General features: G+C 40.1%; 1 protein-coding gene across 1 annotated transcript in view; it reads right to left on the bottom strand.

The window, feature by feature from the left end:
• Positions 1-15,296, bottom strand: part of SLC2A13 (solute carrier family 2 member 13) — a 467,906-nt gene that overhangs the window by 317,148 nt on the left and 135,462 nt on the right. The window lies entirely within an intron of this gene.

The following is a 15,296-nucleotide window of genomic DNA, read 5'->3' as shown; positions in this document are numbered from 1 at the left end:
TTTTCTCTCTACACAATATAACTTTGTGACCTCATCAACTCCTTTGACTTTAGGTATCACCTCGACAGATAAAGTATATCTATCCAGGACTAACTTCACACAATCCAAACCAAAGTCTTTCATTGCCTCTTGACTACAGTATATACCCCTGGATAGTGCCCCGACACACACACACACACACACCCACACCCACACACACACACTAATGCAAGAACTAGTGCAATACATGTATGCAAGATCAAATACTATTTCTAAAGAAGATACAACCTCACCTTTGGAACAGTGCAGTTTGGTGTTGCCTGGATTTATCTTTATCTTGTATTGAAACAGGTGCGAATAGAATAGACAGTTCTAAATGTAGCATGCGTAATACAAATGTAAACAAGACCATTGTGTCTGGTGCTTACAATGTGTTCTAAACGGAAACATAATACTGTGATGAATGGATTCTGCCTCAATATTGGGACTATTTGATGCAGCTATACTTATACCAATGGTATTGATGCAAGGAAAGTAGTTGATGCTTATTTAACATATGAGTTACAGTATAAAAGTCATAAACAGGTGTAGGATGGTGAAAAACATGAAAAATGCCCCCAAACTGTGTGCAAAATCAATTGCCTGTCAAAAAAAACAATATTCATACATTAAGAGAATTGTTAATTTTAATTTATCTGAAAAAAGATTATTTTGCCTTTTTATATAGTTATAAATTAACTATTCCATCAACTCCTGCCCTATTTGTTATTGTTCCCAAAAAGCATATATTTTATGCACAGTGCTTCCTGGTAGAGGGACTTGTTTGATAAGGGGAAGTTATATTGTCAGAAAATGGGATGGTAGGTTCTTCTCAACACATACTCTAGTGACATCACACTAAAGGCTAAAAATAAGGGCATCCCCGCCAAGTTCCAGCTTACCATGTTTGCCAACTTCAAGGTTTAGAAAATGCTTTCACTTCAGGAACACAGCAGACTACAACATCTGTATACAGTACGATCCACAAAAAGCCAAAACACTGTCTTACAATATCTAATGTACACAGTCCTAGCGAATAGATACGACAGCCATTCACAGAGGTCATTAGGAACACACATGCAATGTTAGATGAGTAACTCAAGATACATGATAGACTTGTTGCTCTAGAAAATGAAACGTTTATTGCAAGACTGGAAATAAAATGTGATTCTGTTCACAGGAATATTGGATGTGCAGCTCATTCACAGGAACTGTGCCTAAATAAACAGCTTCATATTTTGAATATTACCAATAATATTGCTGTTATGAATGGAAAAGTTTAGGCTCTGTTATAAAACTATAGCTGCTTTTAAGATCAGACAGGTAGGTTTACCTGAACAAAGCTTGTTCAGAAGTGCAAACAAATGTGATAGACTTACAATACGGGCACATTGATGACTAGCAAAGGTTATCCTGAATCATCAAAGTGTCAATAAGCAATCGGTTACTAGTAATGTGGAGTTTAACAATGCAAGTTATAAAAGGTTTGGTAGAACAATAAAAAAAAAAATGCTGCAAATTTACAACAACAACAAAATACATAATGACTATCCTATAGTAAAACACTTGAAAGGAAATGGTTTCTTCAAAAATGAATTAACCATGCAGGAGTCATACTTCAAGAATTGTTCTTAAATATGGCCTTTTAACTGGTTAGAATGTGTAACCCTCATTGCCTAGTTCGAAGGGAGTATACATCGAGTTGAACTATATACATAGCAATGCTCAGTCTCTCATACCTGTTCAGGGAGCTGGGTCCATGCAGACTGGGTGGTGATATAAAGATAGAATAAGGATGGGTGCCAGGAATATTTATAGTACAAAACGAGATTTATTGACATCTGTTTAAAAGGCTCACCATACAAGGACATAATTCACGTTAGACATTAACTGGTAGCAAATCATAAAGATAATCTGTGCTTCTTCCCATGTTACTACAGGCACTAACAATATAGGACATGTTCCTTAACTGAAAACAATAAACAGGGACCAGACACCCTTAAAATACAAATCTACACATTTAAACATATTTACAGGATTCACTGTGAGGCCCTCTAAAGCGGTCTAGTGTATTTGACCTACCCTAACTGCTAAAACCCCTAAAGTTAACCCCCTACCCTAAAACTTAGTTTACAGTAGAAGCGGCCGACGGGGACTTGGTCGCAGCAGGACAGCCGTGACCAAATGTCCCAATCCACTCTAAAGAACTCTGAGGAACTGCTTCTAGAGCATTGGGTGGAGCTACAGTGGCGGCCGCCTTTAACCTCCTGCGGCCGCCACCGCGGGCTTTTAAAAAACGCGTGCAGATGCTGCGTTTTTCCGCTGTTTTCCAGCGCCGCAGACTGCATGGGGGGAGGGGGGAGGGGGCTTCAGATGTTTTATGAAAAAAAATAATAATACATATAGAATAAAAAGTAAGTAATAAAATAAAAAGTAAATGCAACAAAATTGAAAAAAATTATATGGTGCTGTTTGCAGCAAAATAGTAAATGAAGTTATTAATTTTAGATTCCCATCTGCAGAAAAAAGAAAATCTGAAACAATGTATTCGTAACAGAGTTTTCTGCAATTTTTGACATTGTGATTTTTTGTATCCAACTGTATATTTATTATGGGAGTTTGTGGGGTAAAAATGGAGAGAACGAGATGGGAAAAAGCTAAACATTACATAGTCCACTACATTACATATTATACCGTAAACCCTAAATCGACGTATCTAATCACATACTTAAAGCAGTGGGGGGTAGGGGGAGATTAGATTTAAAAAGAGGGGGGCACCACTACTCCCTCCGTACCCTCGGCCAAGAGTGATATCATAACAGTGCTAGACCGGTCCTTTGCTAGCCAAGGCCACCATACTCGAGAACACTTGTGTGACTTCTCCTGTAGAAATGCAGTAGTCCTCTCCATCATAAGTAAATACCACACTCTGTGTTTGACGACCGATATATCGGGAATCAGCTACTTGTTCCAACAAGCAGCTATGCAGCTTCTAGCAGCAAAAGCTATTCTAACATTAGCTTATAGGAGTGTGTAGTCATATTAGGAGAGGGTCTGCCCAGTACGGTCCGCCAGTAGTCTGGGATAACAGCAGTTTCAATCAGGGAGTTAATAAGATTAAAGACCTGTGGCCATAAGGAAGCCAGAACCAGACAAGACCACAAAATATAAGAGGGAGCCTGTGACAGGGTGAATTCAGTATGCCTGGGAGACCTATGTATAGATCTGCAGTGACCTGGTTAATCACAGCTTTGAAACGGCGGGGTTAACCAGGTCCCAGCTGCCTTGTTGAAGGGAGAAAGCGTTCAATAAGGTCTGTTTATGTTGGAACTCTTGCTCTTCTATATCATGGATTTGAGAAATCCTTGCAGGGAAAAGGAACAAAGCCAGTACTAGGATTCATCCGCGTTACATCGGTTCCTAGAATTTCCCAAATTCGCAGAACCATTCCTTAAATCCGCGCTCTTGGGGGGCCCGCTCTCTTCCTCTCCCCCCCCCCCCCCCCAAAAAAAGACAGGTGGGGGGAGATGGTGTGCGTGGGGAGATGGTATACGGCGGCGGGACCCGGTGTTAATGGGTAAGCAAGCTGATAGAAGAATCAGCATCAGAATCAGTGGCAGAGCAGGACAGCAGTGGAGGAGCATACTCTAGCAATCTGACCCGCACGTCTTTCTTACTTCCAGTATCTGCTGATAGAGGGCGCACCTCACCACGTGCTGTCCTACTCTGCCACTGATTCTGATGCTGATTCTTCTACCAGCTTACTTATCCTGTAACACCGCCGCATACCATCTCCATAACCACAGGTAGGCATAGGGGAAAGATTTGAAGAGGGTGGGTCTGGGGGAGACATGATTATGATGACGATGAGAGGAACTGGGGCAGATCTGATGATGATGATGATGGGGACTGGGGGAGATATGACTATGGGGACTGGGAGAGATATGATGATTATGAGTGGGACTGGGGGAGATATGATGATGATGAGGGGGACGGGGGAGATATGATGTTGATGATGGGAACTGGGGGAGATCTGATGATGATGATGATGATGATGATGATGATGATGATGATAATGATAGGGAGTGGGGATATACACATATACACTGGCGACACACTTTATTCGAGCTCGGCTAGTCCCACGAATTCGGGTATACCCGGGTGTATTGAGGTTTGTGACTGTTTTCTGCCCGAGTGCATTGGGTTATTTTCCAGGCAGGGATTGAAGCATTTTATTCCCACTGGCTGCAATACTGCACAGTATATATATATACTGCATTACAATTCATGAATTTATGCCATCTGGTAGACACGCGAAGCATTGCAGCCTATTAAATCCTAATCATTATCATTTAACAGATCAGCCGCCCGTCAGCCAGGCATGAACCCAGGCTGGGAAGGCAAACACAACGGGGCTTGTCAGAAGTGAGGAGCGGCGCATTTCAGGTATCTGCCAGGTACATACTGGGTATTTGCTCGAATAAAGTGTGTCGGTGCAGTAGCAGGGCGCAAAAGAGAAAAAAACACACCATTAGTATAAGATTAAAAGTAATTAATATTTATAGTATGCATGAGATAAAATAACACTTACATAAAAAACAGGATCACAATAAATCCAACCATCTGCAGGGAAGCTTAGGGTGAGGGGTGTAGTCAGGCATGCAAACCGGAACAATGGCAAGATCCAAAAAAGCATTAACGCCCGGTGAGACCAGTTCTTCCGGCTCAGAAAACAACCTTAAACCTCATGTTTAAACAACCCACAAAGAGGTATATCCACAGCTGCCCGGAGGAACGTAGTAACGCTTACTCTTTGCTGCGTGTGTCACCTCTACACGTTTCGCGTCATACGACGCTTCGTCAGGAGGTATGATTGACAGTATAGACATCCAGTTAAAGTAAACCTCTGTTCCGGTTTGCATGCCTGACTACACCCCTCACCCTTAGCTTCCCTACAGATGGTTGAATTTATTGTGATCCTGTTTTTTATGTAAGTGTTATTTTATCTCATGCATACTATAAATATTACTTTTAATCTTATACTAATAGTGTGTTTTTTTCTCTTTTGCGTCCTACTATATGTGTATATTCCTTCGGTTGTTTGCCCCGTTGATCACGGGAGAGTGAGGAGCTGCAGAGAGAATTTTATTCACACTTTTGGGACATTGCAAGACTTTTGGGACCGCGCGCACTAATTTTATTTAATTTTCTGATGGGGAGTGGGGGACATATGATGAGGGGGAGAAGCTGATGATGGTGATGAGGGTAGAGCTGAGGAGGGATGATTTGAGAGAGGATCAAGGAGAGGGAGAAACAAATTGCAGTCCGTATTATATTACTATGCTGATTTATTTAAAGTGTATGGTGAATTTTACACAACTTTGGAAAAAAAAGCCCGATAGTATTTTTTACTATGAAAGGGCAGTAAGGTGCGAAAGAACCGGTTGCTAACATTTCTGAATCCCACCACTGGCTGGAGCCCTCATCAAGGACTTATCTTTTTGTTACCCCATTATACGGTATGCTGAAGAAAAGCTCTGTTATTTTTTGTTCCATGTTTTTGCTGGCAGAAATAAAAAGCCTATACTCAGAACACCCACGTGTCGTTGCATTGTCCCTGCAACAGAGCCACTTTGGCCACATCCCCAAAAACATAAGACATTTTCCAGACAAATCCATCCCTGCCAACACTCTGCATCGAAAGCAGCATGGAGGGGACTTCATCAGAGCAAACTTTATGGATGAGATTGACTGATCTATGAACATAATCCAGACATGCCTATAGGGGATAATGCCCACCTGGTCATGATGTACCAAGTATGGCAAGTAGAGCATAAGGCGCTTAGCCAGGATGATAGCATACAATTTAACATCACTATTGATGAGGGATATATTGATGGTACAGTTTGTGGGGTCCTTGTCTTTCTTCAAAATTAGCACAATGTTAGCTATGGCAATCGATTCCGGCACTACAGCCCCCTCCAAAAATGTATTAAATAGATAAAAAATGTGCATGAAAAAAATACCTGCATTTTTTTTTATAACAGGCACCAGAGAAACCACCTGGGTCTGGGGATTTGGGGTTCTTCCTTTCTTTAATGGCCTCACATTGTAATTTTAAGAATTAAATATTTACATGTTTTCAAGTAGATTGCCATCTTTGGGCAGCCAAATGGTTAAATGTGGCATCCTAGTATTGTAAGTGAGAAAATGTGGAAGAAAACACATGTACAGTATGGTTGCTTGGCTGTAGCTTGTTAATAGAGCACAGTCTGATTCCTTCAGGTGTTTGGGAAGCTACAGACTTTGCATCATAGACTAAGATGCCAACAATAATGGAGATTAGCAATGGCACATGGTGGCACCATTTGAAAAGCTTTGTTGATATGTTTCAGATCTATCAGACTGCTTTGATGGTGCTATTTATGATTCCCCACCCCCACACCCACATTATTACATTACATTTGCCCAAGCTTATTGCACAGAAACAAAATGCAGCATAGCATGAAAATGTGATTTGCTATTCATCTGTGAAAGTTATGCAGTGAATCAATTCTATTCATTAAGAAAGTCTCATGGGACTGTGAGCCAGTGAACATGTACAGTATAACAGGGTTTATCTTTTTAGATGCATCTTTTTAACAAGTATTATTTTTAATAGGTGGAATGGGCAAGTTCTTTCTTCAGACTCGTACTCCTACTTGGGTGTCTGCTTTATAAATAGAAACTTTAAAGTGTGCAGTTATGCTCAGTGTTGTGTTATGACGCAGCATGATTTCTTACAAGGCACAACATGCTTCAGAAAGCAACTACTAATTATACAAAACCACTTTGATAAAATGCTGTAAAACATTAACTAGCAGACTTAAACACTAGTCTAATCACAGATGAACATTTGTAGATGACTGCTCTTTTGAATGAACATATTTTAGTGAAGTTGTATGCTGTTCAGTTTGGAAAGAGTCAATGTAATATGCAAGCCAAATCTACAGAAGACATAAGGCCATATTATTCATCAACAAAAACTGTTAATTAAACATGGTTATATTGCTACTTAGGGCAAGGGTGCGCAAACTGGGGGACGCACCCCCATAGGGGGCAATAGATTTTCAGGGGGGGACACAGCAGTTATAGAGGTCCTGCGCTCTCCCCTCAGGCATTTAAATGAAATGCTGGGGGACGGCACGAGGCCTCTATAACACACTTATCTTCCCTTCCAGCGACACGTCATCATGGTAACCCGGCGGGGGTCACGTGACGTCACATTACCATGGCAACGTGATGTCACATGAACCAGCGCGTCATTTCACGCTGGGGCCGAGCGGGGGGGGGGGGGGGGAGGCACTCCAGGCACTGAGGAGAGCAGGCAGTGGTACGCATGGGGAAACGTTTGTGCACCCCTGACTTAGGCTACGCTTATAGTGCCGGCGACACGACAGCGATGGTGACATCAGACTGCGGTTGCTGGAAAAATCAAATTGAGATGACTTCCACATCGGACTATATAGAATAAGGCCCTTAGGGGCACATGCATCAGGTGCCATATGTGTTATAACACTCTATAAGCAAGAAAAGGAGTAAACGCTAGAACAGGTACGATAAAGCATACCAGCACTTGGTGCATTTGCCCCTTAGTGTGTTAGTTAGGTATTACTCAGGTCCTGACCCAAACATTGCAACAAAAATATTCACCAACAAAAATCACTGATAAAGCTACTGTAATAAGAAATCTATGCAATAGTAGTGTATGATAGTGATGATCAATGACGCATAATTAATTTGATCGGCAAACAATTTTAAAACCATGACCTAGAATGCTTGTGCACCATATAAAAAAATGACACGTCTATTTTTAGTGTGAACCATGATGAATTGTACTGTGAAATCGTACTATGAAAAAAACTGTGCTTTACAGATTAATGTCAGTATGATTGATGACTATCACTTTTACATAACAATAAACTTAACTTTACCATATATACAATACAATCAATTTAATGGGTTAAATGTTTAATAATCAACAGAATTCAGAATTGCTTTATATTTTGGGGTCTTTGACACTGAAGTTACTGGGGATTTTAGGCCAAAAAATGCCATAGAATAAAGTCTTTTTGTCACGATAATGCAATTAAAATATGAAGTATTCTAATAACCAGCGCACAAAAGATGAATTTGAGTTTTAAAATACTTTTTTTTACTTCTCTATGAAGTCAACTGGGATTTAAAACTGGCCTTGGTCAATAAAGCAATAACACAAAACAGTTTAGATCAGGGGAGCGCAATATTTTTTCCCTGCACCCCCCTGCCGACTGTTCCCCTCTTTCTGCGCCCTCCCCCTCTTACCTTGGCTCCAGCTTCTGCGTCATGATGTCACGTTGCCATGGCGACGCATCTTCAGGAGCAAGGTAAGTGCAGTTTACTGAGGCCTTCGCCGCTTCCCCGGCACTTAATTTAAGTGCCTTCGGGAAGCGTGCGGGGCCTCTGTAAACCCGGCACCCCCCGCAGACAAACTCGCGCCCCCCCCCCCCCCAGTTTGCGCACCACTGGTTTAGATAGCAGTTCCTGGTGGGGGTTATCCAAGAGCGACCTGTTCTTGGATTGTGGGGCGATTAAGTAATAACCCAACACAATTGTTTATAGTAATTTGCCAAACAGAGTACACAGAGAAATAGCTATTCACAACAGATACTTATCCTATATTTACATTTAAAGTATATTGATCCAGATGTAGGGAAACATAAAACCCCAGTGAAACATCATCCAATGATACTGTATCTCATAAGGGGAAAAATAAATTCTTTCCTGACTCCAAATATTGGCAATCAGATTACTCTCTGGATCAACATCCTTCCCATGTTTACTTATTTGGTATATCCCTGTATACCTTTCCTTTCTAAAAAGATGTCTGCTTTGTGATGAGATCTATTTTCTCTGCCATCCCAGTCTCCATGGGTAATGAATTCCACATTTAAAATGCCCTTACTGTAAAGAACCCTTTCCTTTGTTGCTGGTGACCTTTCCTCCAACCTTAAAGGTATAACCCCATGTCCTTTATACTGCCCTTGGGATGAATAGTTCTTTTGAAAGCTCCTTGTATTGTCCCTGAATATATTTGCATATAGTCATCATATCCCCTCTTACAAGCCTATTTTCTTTCTTTTTTTCCACCCTCATTGTTCTTTTTATTGGTTTTCCAACATTGCTGGTAAACTTGACAGATTTCAACACATCTTTACAATTTTCCATGTTAAATTATACTTTTAAAAAAGTTTTTTAAAAAAAAGTATAAATCAGATGCTCCAGCTTTACTCAAAAATATACAATTTGAAATTAAATAATTAACTCACAGAATGTACAAAACATAACTTTAGTCAGACACATATTACAGACGTTAGGTTCACATATACTGTTCCCGTCTTGATACCCCTTTAAGCTGTTTCTTTTCTCCCTCTGTTTACCTCATCAAAGACCCTGTGCAATTTGCCGCAAGAGACTCCAGGATGTGTGCACAAAAGCCTGATATATTTGGTCTTTTTCACTCTGTGGTGGGGAGTCAATAAAGGGTTCCCATTTTGTAAAAAAAAATCTCAGTTTTTGTTCCTTATTGGTCTCGGTTTCCATTTTATCTAAGGTCATTAGCTGAGTGAGAAATGTTTTAGTCGTTTCCAAGTTTGGAGAACCACACTTCACCCATTGCACCATTATAGACTTTCTAGCTGCCAGGAGTATAATTTCAGCAATACTTGGGATTCCTGAGTCCGCATTAACTACTTTCCACCCTTCTATGTTCCCAAATAAAACTGATAGACATTAACACTTTTGTCATGTCATGTATATATATTAGAACCTGGTCCCAAAAATCAGATATACATGGGCATTCCCATAGGCAGTTTTTTAGATCCACTTTAATAAGCGGACATTTCAGGCATTTATTTTTGCCTTTTTCTATCTATCTATCTATCTGTTTATATTGAATATCATACGCATAATATGCTCTATGCATTAATTTAAATTGTAATTCCCTCCATGACTCTGATATTATTATTTTCCTGGTTCTACCCAATCCTACCAGCAAACAGTCAATCTCTGTTATTTCTGTGAAGTCTTTGTCCCACTTGGTCTGCCACTTTTTGCTATTGCTTGCCATGGTCTTTAATCCAATCATATAATTCAGAGATCGAATATGTAATATTATTTCCAGTCCTAAAGTAGCTATCAAACATGTTGTTTTCTAATATCTCTTTCTTACAAGCCTATTTTCTAATGTAAACAAATCTAATTTAGCTAGCCTCTTCTTCTAAGTCAGATTTTCCATCCCCTTTATTAATTTGGTAGCCTCTGCTCTTATCCTAGTTCCATAATGTTTTTTTTATGGAGTGGTGCTCAAAACTGTACTCCATATTCAAGCTGTGGTCTTACTAATGCTTTATACAGTGGCATAATTATGTTCACTTTCCTTCCATCCATTCCCCATTTAATGCAAGATAAGATCTTTATTTGCCTTTGTAGCTACTGCATGACTTTGGGCACTATTGCTAAGCCTACGATCTACAAGCACTCCTAAATCCTTCTCCATCAAGAATTGACCTAATTTTAACCCATGTAATTTGGAGCTTGCTTGTTTATTCTTGTTTGTCAAATGCATAACCTTACATTTATCTGTATTAAACCTCCCCTGCCATTTACCTGCCCAAGTTTCCAGTATATTCATGTCTTTTTGGAGAGAAGCTATATCCTGCACTGATTTTGCTACCCTACACAATTTAGTGTCATCAGCAAAAATGGAGACTTTATTCTCTATGTCAACCTCAAGGTCATAAACAAACAAGTTAAAAAGTAAGGGTCCCAGTACCGATTCTTGAGGTACTCCACTTACAACTGATAAGACCTTACAATTATTCTTGATGGTGAAAGCAAACCGAAGTGTTGTGTGACATATTGGGGGGAAATATAGTTCATTTGAGTGTGATCAGTGAGCCAGCTGCATACGGTAGCTGGAGGTATTAACCCTTGTCGCATACACAAGTCACGTACTCATTGATGCGCCATACGTGACACTCTGTAAGGTCTTATAGTCCAGCAGCGCAATATGAAATAAATTATTTGGAGGGATTTGCTCATTATTTGTAGGTAAAAAAACTTGCAAAAATATGTATAATATTCCTTTGCCTCACATTAAGCTGCTATGAAGCAATGATCACATGTATTGGGTTAGTGCACATGTAGCACCTTGTTAGTTCAACCATAAAAGAAAACAGCACCATTTATAAACTGCTGAAGCCAATGCAATGGTTGTTCCTTTCTCAGTTAAAGAAACCAGCAAACGAATGATAAAAAGAAATCTGTAATAACATAGAACGCAAAGGAAGGCAATATGAAAGGCATTAATATTTCATTTTAATATTTTAAGAAATGTGTTTCGTATTTCTAAAGATTTCATTGAGATTCCATTGTGTTGAGCCCTACAACAAAAACATTGTATTTAAAAAGAAAATCAGGAGCAGCAAAGAAATATATTTTATTTATGCATTCCTTCCGTTATTCATTTGAAGAAATATTTTTATGCATATGTTACCTAGGCTGGTCCAGTCTGCCTCTCTGCCTCCTGTCATTTAAGTCCTTATAGCTGCAGGCTATGACAGGCCCATTTTAGGGGCTTTTGACCCCCCTCCTGCTACTCTGAGTGACAAAAGAGGCAGTGACCTAGTGTTTGCGAGCAGCTAATAGTGATGCAGACACTAGGCCCTCCCCTTCCAGATCTCAGAGAGGAAGTGCCTATCATTTAGTCAGTCCCAGTCTGGAGGTTGAAGAGCCTGGTAGGGCTGTGTGCCTCTCCCATCGGAGATGAGTGTGCCCACCCCAGCCCTTGCGGAACATCTGATTTAGAGCAAGGATCCTATACTATCAAGGGGTCCAGCACCATACATAGAACTGAATCGTAGGAAACTCTGCAACGCTGTATCACCATCATGTGCAGTGACTGCTAATAAAGCCCTGGTTCTTTTATACCTGTGTCTGAGTGTCAGTCCCTGGGCAGATGGAAGGTATGTTGTGGTGGGGGCTGATCTCTGGAATCCTGGATCCCACTACAACTGGAGGCGCTAGCACCATGAAAGAATCTCAAGTATCACCAAAAGCCTGTCCTGATCTCCACTACACCGCAGATCAACTCAGCTCTCCTGACCCTCACAGGTATGCGCACCACAAAACACCTGTAGCTGAAGCAGTATCTCCTAGAGGGTGGGGGTACATATTCTACACATATCATAAATTAGTAAATTACAATAAGTAAGTACATCTGTTAAAAGCAAGATAATATCCAGTTAGATATTAATCACTTTGTTCTATAATGGCCACGTATAGATCTATTTAATATTAAACATCAATACAAGATATTATAATGTGCTCAATATAACAAAAAATTAAAAATTATACTGTAACAAGTTAAAGATACTGATCTGTCCCAGGCTTTTTGTGGCTTAATAAATTGAAACAGGCAGTTAACTCAATTCCTACTTCTATGCAAAATGGAGTCCTTGAATTTCTGAAGCATTTATTATGAGAACATATACAGAAATAAAAGGGGGAAACAGTTTTGGGTATCTATAAAAATAAGGAATAGGTAAGTGTCATGATAATATCATGTATTTTAATCGATCTGGTGCTTCAGGGGTTAATGGTGCAACAGGTTCAGTTTAAAAATACAATATATTGGATTTATGACAGGTCAAGACATTTTCTGGGTCTGTGCAGCGGTTTTTCAAAGAGAATTTAATTGGATGGCCCACTCAAGGTGACGTGTTGTTTAGAAGGTCATAAACGCTAACAAGTGATGACCCCGTTAGCCTCAGAGAAATCTAAACATTTGTGAATAATTACTGGTGCATTCCAGAGAGGTGACACAGGTTTTTGCTTTCGTTGGAGGGCTTTATTAAAAATGAGAATATTATGTGACGTCATCTACTGTACATACTAAGATTTACATGTGTGTGTTCATAGCACAGAGTGGCATGTAATGAGACCACACACTGCATGGGTAAGAGGTGCCAAGGACAGATATCAATTTGTCACTCAAATTTAGGAGATGTCGCTACTTCAGATGAAGTGGGGGAACGGGGGAGAGAAAGTGTGGATAAGAATAGAGGCAAGCAGGATAATTACAAACAATTTTGATAGGGTGTGAGAAAACCCATGTCCGCATTAAGTCCTTTGGTTTTGGTGTCAAAGAGTCTTATCATTCTGAGTTCAAATGTTTTCCGTTCTTGGGTGCGTTTAAACATTCCATTGAGGATTTTGATTTTTAAATCATTTATGGAATGATCTGGCTGTGAGAAATGATGTCCCACAGGTGAGCAGTATCTTCTTTCTTCGTGATGGAGTATGGATTGTCTGTGCATATTCATTCTGCCTTGTAGTTTTTGGCTGGTTTCCCCAATGTAGCAACCTTGGTCACATTTGTTGCACTGAATCATATACACTATATTCCTGGATGTGCAACTGTATGATCCTTTAACATTGAGTGTTCCATGGTTGTGACTGGCTGTGGGATCTTGGCATAAATGTTTGCAGAGTTTGCAGCGTTTGTTGTTGCACGGTTCTGTGCCATTATCAGTGTCTTTAAGTTCGTTGTGAAGTTTTCTGCTGACTCATTTCTGTTTGAGGTTTGGTGGTTGCCGGAATGCAAGAATGGGAAGTTTGGGAAAGATTTCTTTTAATGTCGCATCCTCTGCCAGCATGGGTTGCAGATCTTTGATTATTTTTTTATACCCTCTAGGGTAGAGTTGTATGTGGCCACTAGTGGTATGCGTGTGGTAGGTTGTTTCTGTCTGTATTGTAGCAGGTGTTCTCGTGGGGCTTTTAGTGCAGATGTAATAGTTTTGGCAATGGTCTTTGGTTTGTTTCCCTTCTGTCTGAACGATTCGGTCAGGGTTGTGAGATGCCTGTTCCTGTCTTCAGTGTCAGAGCATATGCGGTGGTATCTTATAGCCTGGCTGTGTATCATACCTTGTTTGGTATGAGTGGGATGGAAGCTGGAGTTGTGGAGGTAACTGCATCTGTCTGTTGGTTTCTTGTATACAGATGTGTGTAGTTTGCTATCTTTCAGTGTTACTGTTGTATCTAGAAAGTTTACTAGGTTTGCCGAATAATCCATTTTGAGTTTAATTGATGGATGGAATGAGTTCAGGGACTTGTGGAATTGTTTTAGGTTTCCTTCACCCTCTGTACATATTATAAACAGGTCATCAATGTATCTGTAGTATTTGTAGGGTTTGTGGGGGCATGTAGTTAGGAAGCTTTGTTCAAGATTTGCCATGAAAAGATTTGCATATTGCAGTGCCATCTTGGTACCCATTGCATTCCCCATTAGTTGTAGGTACATTTCCTTGTTGAAGCTGAAGTAGTTGTGTGTGAGGATGTATTCTATCAGTTTGGTAATTACATCAGCACTGTATTTCTGATCCAGGGGAGATGTTGTAAGGAATTGCAGCATGCCTCAATACCATCCTTGTGGGGGATGTATCTGTAAAGGGATTCTACATCCATGGTAACTAGCAGTGTATTGGATGGTAGTTGGTTTATGTTGTTAAGATTATTGAGAAAATCTGTGGTATCTTGTATGAAGCTGTTGGTGCTTCATTTCTCACAGCCAGATCATTCCATAAATGATTTAAAAATCAAAATCCTCAATGGAATGTTTAAACGCACCCAAGAACGGAAAACATTTGAACTCAGAATGATAAGACTCTTTGACACCAACACCAAAGGACTTAATGCGGACATGGGTTTTCTCACACCCTATCAAAATTGTTTGTAATTATCCTGCTTGCCTCTATTCTTATCCACAATTTCTCTCCCCCGTTCCCCCACAGCATCCCTCCCCCTCCACACCTTTCCTTGTCACCCTCCCCTGACTTCAAAACACTTTTAACACCCTACCTTATCTACAGAACATATCTGGTTTTTTTTCTCTCTACACTGTTGTAACCATAGACTCCTGTGTATATCAGTATTGTTTGACCTGAAGAAGAGAGGAGAACTCTTGAAAGCTTGTCCTATGACATAAATTGTTAGTCCAATAAAAAAGGTATCACTTAATACTGAAGAACTCATTTATTCTGCACAATATATATTTATATATACTTAGTTAAGTTATGGTGAGTAAAAAAAGTGACAAAAAACCCCCACAGCAAAGCATAAAGCAAATGGAAATATTCCTGTATGCTCATTTGCATGTCTTAGGCAGGTCTGCAACCCCGCCTTTCACCATTATCACCCAG

Source organism: Ascaphus truei, chromosome 5 (genome assembly GCF_040206685.1).
Source record: "Ascaphus truei isolate aAscTru1 chromosome 5, aAscTru1.hap1, whole genome shotgun sequence".
Taxonomy (NCBI): domain Eukaryota; kingdom Metazoa; phylum Chordata; class Amphibia; order Anura; family Ascaphidae; genus Ascaphus; species Ascaphus truei.
The sequence above is the reverse complement of the archived record's forward strand: the minus strand, read 5'-3'. Positions and strand labels throughout refer to the sequence as shown.